Source organism: Chenopodium album, chromosome 16 (genome assembly GCF_948465745.1).
Source record: "Chenopodium album chromosome 16, dcCheAlbu1.1, whole genome shotgun sequence".
NCBI classification, from domain to species: Eukaryota; Viridiplantae; Streptophyta; class Magnoliopsida; order Caryophyllales; family Amaranthaceae; genus Chenopodium; species Chenopodium album.
The window spans coordinates 23,891,847-23,901,151 of NC_137849.1; positions in this window are offsets into that span (position 1 = coordinate 23,891,847).

Sequence of the window (9,305 nt, forward strand, 5' to 3'; positions counted from 1 at the left end):
AAAAATCTATTTTTCCGGGACGGGTACCCGACCCGAGAAGATTGTCTCTTATCCGGGTCGGGACATGGGGCAAATTTTTTAATTATCGGGTACCCGTTACCCGATAATAACTTAATTTTTTTTTTTTTTAAAAAAAAAAACCCTCCTTCAAAATGAGCCCAGCCCATTTATATTTTACTAGTTTATTAACTTAGGGTTCCTGATCTCTCTTTTCAGTTTTCACGCCACTTTCATCTCCCCCTCTCTCTCCTCCCTTATCTTTCTCCGCCTCTCTCTCTCCTCCCCTATCTTTCTCCGCCTCTCACCGCCCCTATTTTTGTTATGCGAATCGAAGCAACAACAACCGCAACAACGTTCTGCAAATCGAAGTAACAACAACCGCAACTACAACACCGAAGGGGAGGTGCGGTGGTGTATGTGCTTGCTTCAATATGGTGGCGGCTCCACTTTCATCATTCATGCTCAGATCTACAAGAAGATTACAAGTTTCCAATATTAATAATGAAGTATGTTTGTTAATTAATTAGGGATGAATATGTATACCCATTTTATTGTGGGTTTTAGTGTTTTACAAGTTAATTAGTACTAAATTATTTTTAATTGTGTTTGGAATTCTGGATTAGTATAGTCATTCATGGATTTGATAGTAATAACGTGATAGTACTCTTTAAATTGGGTTTTTGTTGGGGTTGTATAACTTGTTCTTATTATATTATACTGATAAGAAAGTTGTTTTGTTATTTGTTTTTTTTTTAATTTATTTTATACAGCATATTGTTTTTTTTTACAAGAAATACTAGTATAATTATACGAGATATTTTATACTGGTATACGTATAAGAGAAATAAACATTAATTTTCAGAAAGATAAATAAACCTTTAAAAAAAAAAAAAAAAAAGATCCGGGTACCCTATACCCAGACCCGAATAATTCGGGTACCCGGAACCCGGGTACCCGAGATATTCGGGTCGGGACATGGGACAAATTAACAAGTACCCGAAACTCCGGGTACCCGGGTTTTCGGGTACCCGAAAACCCGGGTACCCGGATTTGAACACCCCTAGTTATCATGTTATACTGTGATGCCGTTTGGCTTGAAGAATGCGCCTGCCACCTTCCAACGGATGATTAATACGGTCTTCATTAATCAAATTGGGATGAATGTGGAGGCGTACATCGACGACATGATAGTCAAATCCAAGCAACAGACGGATCACCTTGCTGATCTCCGAGAAACATTCACCACCCTCAGGCGGCATAAAGGTCATGTTAAACCCCAAGAAATGCGTCTTTGGTGTTGAGTCTGGGAAGTTTCTCGGATTCCTGATTGATCAAAGGGGGATAGAGGCTAACCCCGAAAAGATACAGGCGGTAATTGACATGAAGTCACCCCGTTCTGTCAAGGAAGTTCAGAGACTAACTGGTTGCCTGGCGGCCTTGGGGAGGTTCCTCAACCGGTCAGGTGACAAATGCCTTTACTTCTTCCAAGCAATCAGGAAGAAGACCAGGTTTGAATGGGGAGACGATGCTGAGACGGCATTCCAGAAGCTAAAAGAGCATCTGCACTCTCTGCCTAGGTTGGTCAGTCCTCTACCTAGGGAGACGTTGTATATGTATTTAGCCGTCTCAGATCATGCTCTCAGTGCCGTTCTCCTTGCTGAATGAGACGGCGTTCAGCTCCCAGTTTACTTCATTAGCCATGTTCTTAAGAATGCTGAACTCCGGTACCCCGTGGTTGACAAATTTGGCCTTGCTTTGTACATGGCATTCAAAAAATTGAAGTCTTACTTTCTGGCTCATCCGGTGGTGATTTACACCGACCAGCCACTCAAGCGGCCAATGTCTACCTTAGAGTCATCCAGCAGAATGTTAAAATGGGCTATTGAAATGCAAAGTCTTGAAATCACTTACGAACCAAGAAAGACAGTGAAAGGTCAGGCGTTTGCCGACTTCATTGTGGAAATGACCCGTCCGGTGGCTACGGATAATCTTGATCAGGTTTGGAAAGTGTATGTAGACGGGAGTTCTACAAAGAACGGCTGTGGTGCAGGCGTAATTTATGAGTCTCCTGAGGGGGACAGATATGAGTATGCACTACGGTTCAAATTTCAGGCCTCAAACAATGAGGCGGAATATGAAGCCCTGCTAGCCGGAATCCGTATGTGTAAGGCGGCAGGGGCAACAAAAATTGACGCCTACTCTGATTCACAGTTGGTCGTTAGCCAATATGAGGGAATATTTGAGGCAACTCACCCGGCTATGATCAAATATCTTCAGGCGGTCAAAGAAGAGGCTGGGTCACTTGAGGAGTTTCATTTGAATCAAGTACCCAGGTCTGATAATAACCAGGCAAATGCACTATCAAAGCTTGCATATTCCGCCTGCCATGATACGCCTCGGTCAGTCTTTTGGGAAGTACTTGAAAAAAGAAGCATCTATGAAGATCCCATTGGAGTCCTAAACCGAAGCTCTACCTGGATGGATGGCATCCGGGCATACCTCTCAGACGGTACACTTCCTGATTCGCCACAGGAGGCAGCCGTTCTGAAAAAGCGAGCCGCAAGCTTCGAGTTGAGAAATGGAGAGCTCTTCAAGGCGGGGTTTCTTAAGCCTCTTTTGAAGTGTGTAACCCCAGAAAAGGGGAAGGAAGTTCTCGAAGACTTGCACTCGGGATTCTGCGCCTCCCATATAGGCGGCAGATCTCTAGCCGTCAGAGCCAGACGACATTACTTTTGGCCCACTCTAGAGGCAGACGCCAAGGAATTGGTGAGAAAATGTGACAAGTGCCAGAAACTTGGCAAACTTATTCACCGTCCGGCTACTGATCTGACGGCCATCCACAGCCCAATCCCGTTTGCAAAATGGGGCATGGACATTTTAGGTCCTTACACGCCTGCACCAGGCGGAAAGCGTTACATCTTGGTGGCTGTGGATTACTTTACCAAGTGGGTAGAGGCTGAGGCGATAAAGAATATCAAGACATCAGACGTCATTTCTTTCATCTGGAAGAATGTTATCACCCGGTATGGGGTTCCTATGTCCATGGTGTTTGATAATGGTCCTCAGTTTGAGACGCCTCAGCTAAAAACTTGGTTGGGAGATCAAGGGATCTCGAGTTATTTTGCATCAGTCGGCCGTCCCCAAGCAAACGGTCAAGTTGAAGCCTTCAACAAACTGATCTCAGACGGCATTAAGAAGAAAATTGAAAGAGCCGGTGGCTTATGGGCTGAGGAATTAATCCATGTCCTATGGGCCATCCGGACAACAGCAAAGGGGGCAACCGGTGAAACCCCATTTCTCATGGTTTACGGTGCTGAAGCCGTCTTTCCCATTGAACACTATGAGCCGACTCTCAGAGTCATGCTATATGATGAAGAGGCAAACTGGGAGGCAATGCGCCTGGCATTGGACTCACTTCCAGAACGCAGGGGCAATGCCGCCTTGCGTCATGAGATTTACCGTCTGAGAATGACAAGAGCCTACAACAAGAGAGTACACAGGCGTCCTTTGAAAGTGGACGACCTAGTGTTACGAAAAATGGAGGCAACCGGTAGGGCCAATGAGCTTGGAAAGCTAACTCCTAATTGGGAAGGCCCCTACAGGATTTATGAAGAAGTAAGAGACGGCACCTACCGCCTGGAAACTCCAGACGGCAGGCGCCTGCCTAGAACTTGGAATGTAGATAATTTGAAAAAATACTACTTCTGAGATTCTGTAATTTTTGTAAACAAGAAGTACATTAATGAGAAGTTGCTTTTTGTTGTCATTTTTGTCTTATGCCCCGTCTGAATTTCAGACGGGTCACTTGTTTGTTTCTCTGAGTTTGACACTTGGAAATTGAATTAACGTCTGATTGACGAGAGGCCAATGGCCAGATAAGTAAGCTAAGCACAAAAACGCTTAGTGGCTATACAGCCGGTCTAAAACAAGACCAGAGGCCAATGGCCGGATGGCTGCTTCACCCATAAATTCGCCTGTCCCAACATGGACAAAGGCGTCCGGCGACACCCCTCCGGGTGCAATCGTCGCAGAGAGAAGCCAACTTGCTTACTCTACGTATCAATGCAGACGGCCACCATTGGACGGCTGAATCAGCCATTCATAGCCGTCTGACCTGAACAGTCTAGGGAAAGATCAAGTTTCGGAACCCGGATGTTCAAGGACATCAGTCGGCGACCGACTGCATTTCTTACTTAGCGTTTTTTCATTTTTAAATTGTACACATCCTCATTTGGGGCAAAAGAGTTGTGCGATGGCTATATGAACTTCACTTAGACGGACAACACCGTCTAGCTAGAAGCTGAAACGCCTGTTAATGTACGGCTGTGTACTTGGTTTGGGGCAATCACTACTGTGATTGATTGACTTACAAACGTATCATGCTCTTTGCAGCATTAGACGTTCCCAAGTCAATCAACCAACTCCATTTGAAACCAACCACACAGCCGTCTAGGGGCAAGGACAGCCGCATACTTTTGATAAGTTAGGCAAAATCAGCCGCATACTTTTGATAAGTTAGGCAAAAATTGAAAATGCAAAAAATTTGAAAAGTGCAAACACAAGCGCAAAAAAGATCAATACCGACTCAGTCGGTGCATTCATTAATTATCCACCCAACCAAACGGTTGTGGTGGGGCAAATGTTATCCGGGCCCCGTCCGGGAAAAAAGAAATTGTTGTTGAACACGGCTCCTCAGCCGGTAAAGATACAAACATACTCGGCACACAGGCCGGAAAAGCAAATCAATGGCATACTGCCGCAGAAAAAATGAAAAAAAAAAGAGAAATTGGCACACAGCCGCTGAAATCATTGCCCCGCAGACGGTCCCTCCTGGCCCTTCTCTCCTTCTTCAGGAGCTTCAGTCGCTGGAGCTTCAGCCTCAGGCTCGGGATGCTCAGTTTCAGCCCAGGCGAGGAAGGACTAAGGCTCTGGCTCACCCTTCTCTCTCAAGAATATAACTTCATCAGCATACTTGTGAGCCAGAGCCCAGACGCCATAATCCTTTTCAGGATACAAGGCGTTCTAGGCGATCCTCATCATAGCCTCGTTGTCAGCGGCCATCTCAGCAACCAGACGGTTTTGATCCGCCTGGAGAGTTGCTCGGAAGTTATCTTGAGCTTTGGCCGCCTCCTTCTCCAACTTAGCAATTTTGCTCTTCAGATCAGCATTCTCTAAAGAGACTCCTTGGAGCTTATGGAGGTCTTCCTGGGCCTTCTTGAGGTCCTCCTTGAGCTTGGGGAGGTCCACCTCCGCCTGCTTTTGGGCCGACTCGGCATCCTCAGCCCTTTTCTTGGTCGCCTACAGATCCGTCTCCAGCTCTGAAATTTTGGCCGCCTGTGTCATTTGGGTTGCTTTAGTTTCAAGATCGTCAATTATGCACGAGTATAAAGCAACATTATTGGTGTCTGAGGCGGACTGCTTGGCCCGTCTTACCTCATCCCGCTTGCGGGTGTAAGGACGCTTGAGCCCGTCTACCCGCAGCAGAGCCTGCAAAAGCAAACAAGGTTAGTAGTGCAGGCGGAGAAAGACTTGGAGAAAATTATTGAAAAATAGTTCAAGTGTCTTACCTCAGCCAGGAGGGTCAGAATATGTTCAAGGTTGAACGTCTCAATCCCCGGGATAGTATCCTTATCCCGTTTGCTGACAGCATCCAACATGGCCTTGGCATGCTTCTGGACGTCTGGCCAACGGGGAGATTGATCTGCAGCATAATCAACGTCAGATTGAGATACTAAAGCAGCGCCTATCTGGTCTCGACCGTCTGAAGATGACGTCTGCTGGGAGTGTGTGTTCACTCGCAACGGCCATCCCAGCTCAGGCGGGGACTCAAAAGGGTTCTTACCTGCAGAGCCGGCCAAACGAGAGCCGCTGGCAGGCGTGGTGAACCCCCCGGTTGCAGATAGGGGGCTGGCCAAGTCAAGGCCAACAGAGCCGGACACTCTCTCATTCCTCCCCCCTATCCGCATTTGTCTCCCGACTGGGGCGTTGGGAGGTGCAGTGGAGGTGGCCTTTTTTGAGGACTTGCTGGGGTTAGAGGCGGTGGTCTCCTCCCTAGCCCGTTTGAGTTTTTTTTCAAACGTCTTGTCCACCTCTCCTCCCTGAAAAAATAAACGACTTAATGTTAGTAGACGAAGGAAGAAAACTTTGAAAGTAAACTCACAAAAATGGTCAGGCGTTTACCTTGGCCTTAAGCTCTCGCGCCTGGGCCTCCGCCAAGTCACGGCGGATCTGCGCAGAGGACCGTCTAGGGGTCTTCTCGTCTGGCAACATGTTCAAAGCTTCTTCTGCAAAAACAAAAAGGGTAATCAATTAGTACATCATCAAAAACATTTCCGACACAAAAGTAGTACAGACGAAAAGTATTCAGGCGCGTACGTCTGGTGAACATGTGCCCTAGCCCGCAGGCGGCTAGAAAGCATTCATCCCTGAGCCAGGCGCTCTTAGGGATCCAGTTCTTGGGGACTTTTATTGTCTCCCCGGTTGACAGTGTAGCGTCTGTGAGGCCGAAGAAGTCAGCCTCAATTATTTTGTCGAAGTCCTCATCCGGGATCCGGGGAAGACAACATTTCCGACCCAAAAGGTCGGGCTTCTTATTGTACTGGCGGAGCTCGAAGTTCTCCCGCCTGGTGGGAGCCGTCAGCAGATAGAATCTGTGCTTCCAGCCGTCAAATTTTGAGACCATGTCCAAGGTCATCATGTATTGAGGGAACGTGGTTAGAGTATACCACGCTCTGTACCCGCCTGGGTTGCGACTAAGATAATGCATCTTAGCAAAGGCTTCCCAGCCGGGGTGAATTCCTTGGAATTCACAGGCGGCAACATACCCCAGAATATTTGCCCAAGAGTTGGGGGTAAGTTGCCAGACTCCGAGACCATAGCCTCTCAAAATTGCCTTCACCGCCTCGTGAAGGGGGAAGCGAAGTCCTGCCTTGAACGCCGCCTCATAACAGCCGAAGTAGCCGTTAGCGTTTCGTTCTTCGCCTTCCCAGGAAATGGTGCCGTTTGGGGGAGGCACCCTTATTTTCCACCCGTCTCCCATTGGGTGCATCTTCAAAAAGTTTTTAAGACCTTTTCCCATGAGGTCTATGTCTTTCATGGAGACGTGGATTTTGAAGGGATCGTCCTTCTCCTTCCATTTCTTCCTTTCTTCTTCCTCACTATCCTCAAGCGGAGGAAGATCGTCACTGCTCTCTGAGGAAGAGACGTCAAGTTCGCTTCCCGTCTCCTCCCCAGATTGGGAAACGGAAGCTGAGGCGGCCTCCTCACCGCCTTGGTCGCACTCGTCCAAAAACAAGTCAGGAGGAGTTGGGGGGCCACGCGGAGGGGATCTCTCCGGAGCCGTCTGGTGTTCGAAGCCAGACGCCTCTCCCTCAGGCGTTTGGCCGCTTGAGCCTTCGCTCCTATAATTGGGATCCTGTGCCGTCTGCATAGTCCGAGCCATTGTGCCCTGCACAGACGCGCAAATGGTCGGAATCCAAGCATGAGGGTGGTCCCAACACCCTGAGACGGCACTACCAGTCCTAGACTCAGCCGTCCTTGGGGAACGGTTGGATTCTACCCTAGGTTGTGCCGTGTGTGTTGGTGATGAATCCATTTATTGCAAGGAATATATACAAGCGGTAAAATGAAAAAAGAGCTGAGAGAGTCAGAGACGGTACCTTTAGATTTGAGATCTGAAGGTAGACGGGTCCCCCTGTGTTGAAGAGGCTGAGTTTTCTTAAACTTGCGCTTGACTCAGACGGGTGACTTCTGCTCTCTCTTTCAAGATTCTCTCTAAGTTTACTCTGAAAATTTTTGTGAAACGAACAAAAATATGAGGGTAAACGGCTATATAAAGAGGGTAAATGAAGGGGTATTCCTGTAATTTACCCAGAAGGTGAACAGTAAAATTTTGGCTGTAAAATTACCACCATTCAAAGAGTGACACGTGTCACAGATGACACGTGGCGTGCGACGTCACATCTGTGAGGGGCAAATGTTTAGGGTAATTTTACCCCGCCATGTGGCCCAATCAGAGGGCGACACGTGTCAGCCCAAGGATGGTCCAAAGTGGACCTATCCCTGCTTGACACGTGTCATCCCAGATATTTGGGGAAATGACGGCCTTCCGGCCCAAATCCCGAGAAAGCCGCAATGCGGCGCAGCCCACCACTGATTAGGGTTCTGTGACCTAATCAGGGGCACAATTCCCAAGGACAAAATAAATAGGGAGATTCCCCTCTTTTGGAGGGCACATTTTTCCACTTATTACAAATTGTCCCTTTGATAGAGACAACTGAGCTAGAAATCCTAGCAGATCCCCACCTAAATTTCCGCACCTTTTTATCTCCTTTTAAGTTACTAACTTGATCGTCGGAGGCGGATCACCTACCAACCGGTGTCTCCGTTTGTCTTGCAGGTACAAGCCGCTACGGACCAGTCTTCGAGCTGTAACTCTCCCGAGGGACAAAAACACCCAAAACAATTTTAATCAAACGAAAGTCAAACACATTCAAACAAAGCTTTTTGAAGCAAATGAAAGTCAAATGCATTCAACAAACCTGTTTAAATCAAATGAAAGTCAAACACATTCAAACAAAGCTTTTTTTTTCTCAAATGAAAATCAAATGCATTCAACAAAGCTATTTGAATCAAATGAAAGTCAAACACATTCAAACAAAGCTTTCTGAAGCAAATGAAAGTCAACTGCATTCAACAAAGCTATTTGGATCAAATGAAAGTCAAACACATTCAAACAAAGCTTTTTGAAGCAAATGAAAGTCAAATGCATTAAACAAAGCTGTTTGACTCAAATGAAAGTCTAACACATTCAAACAAAGCTTTTTGAAGCAAATAAAAGTCAAATGCATTCCACAAATCTGTTTGAATCAAATGAAAGTCAAACACAATCGAACAAAGCTTTTTGAAGCAAATGAAAGTCAAATGCATTCATCAAAGCCATTTCAATCAAATGAAAGTCAAACACATTCAAACAAAGCTTTTTGAAGCAAATGAAAGTCAAAAGCAGTCAACAAATCTATTTGAATCAAATGAAAGTCAAACACATTCAAACAAAGCTTTTTGAAGCACATGAAAGTCAAATGCATTCAACAAAGCTATTTGACTCAAATGAAAGTCTAACACAATCAAACAAAGCTTATTGAAGCAAATGAAAGTCAAATGCATTCAACAAAGCTGTTTGAATCAAATGAAAGTCTAACACAATCAAACAAATCTTATTGAAGCAAATGAAAGTCAAATGCATTCAACAAAGCTGTTTGAATCAAATGAAAGTCAAACACAATCGAACAAAGCTTTTTGAAGCA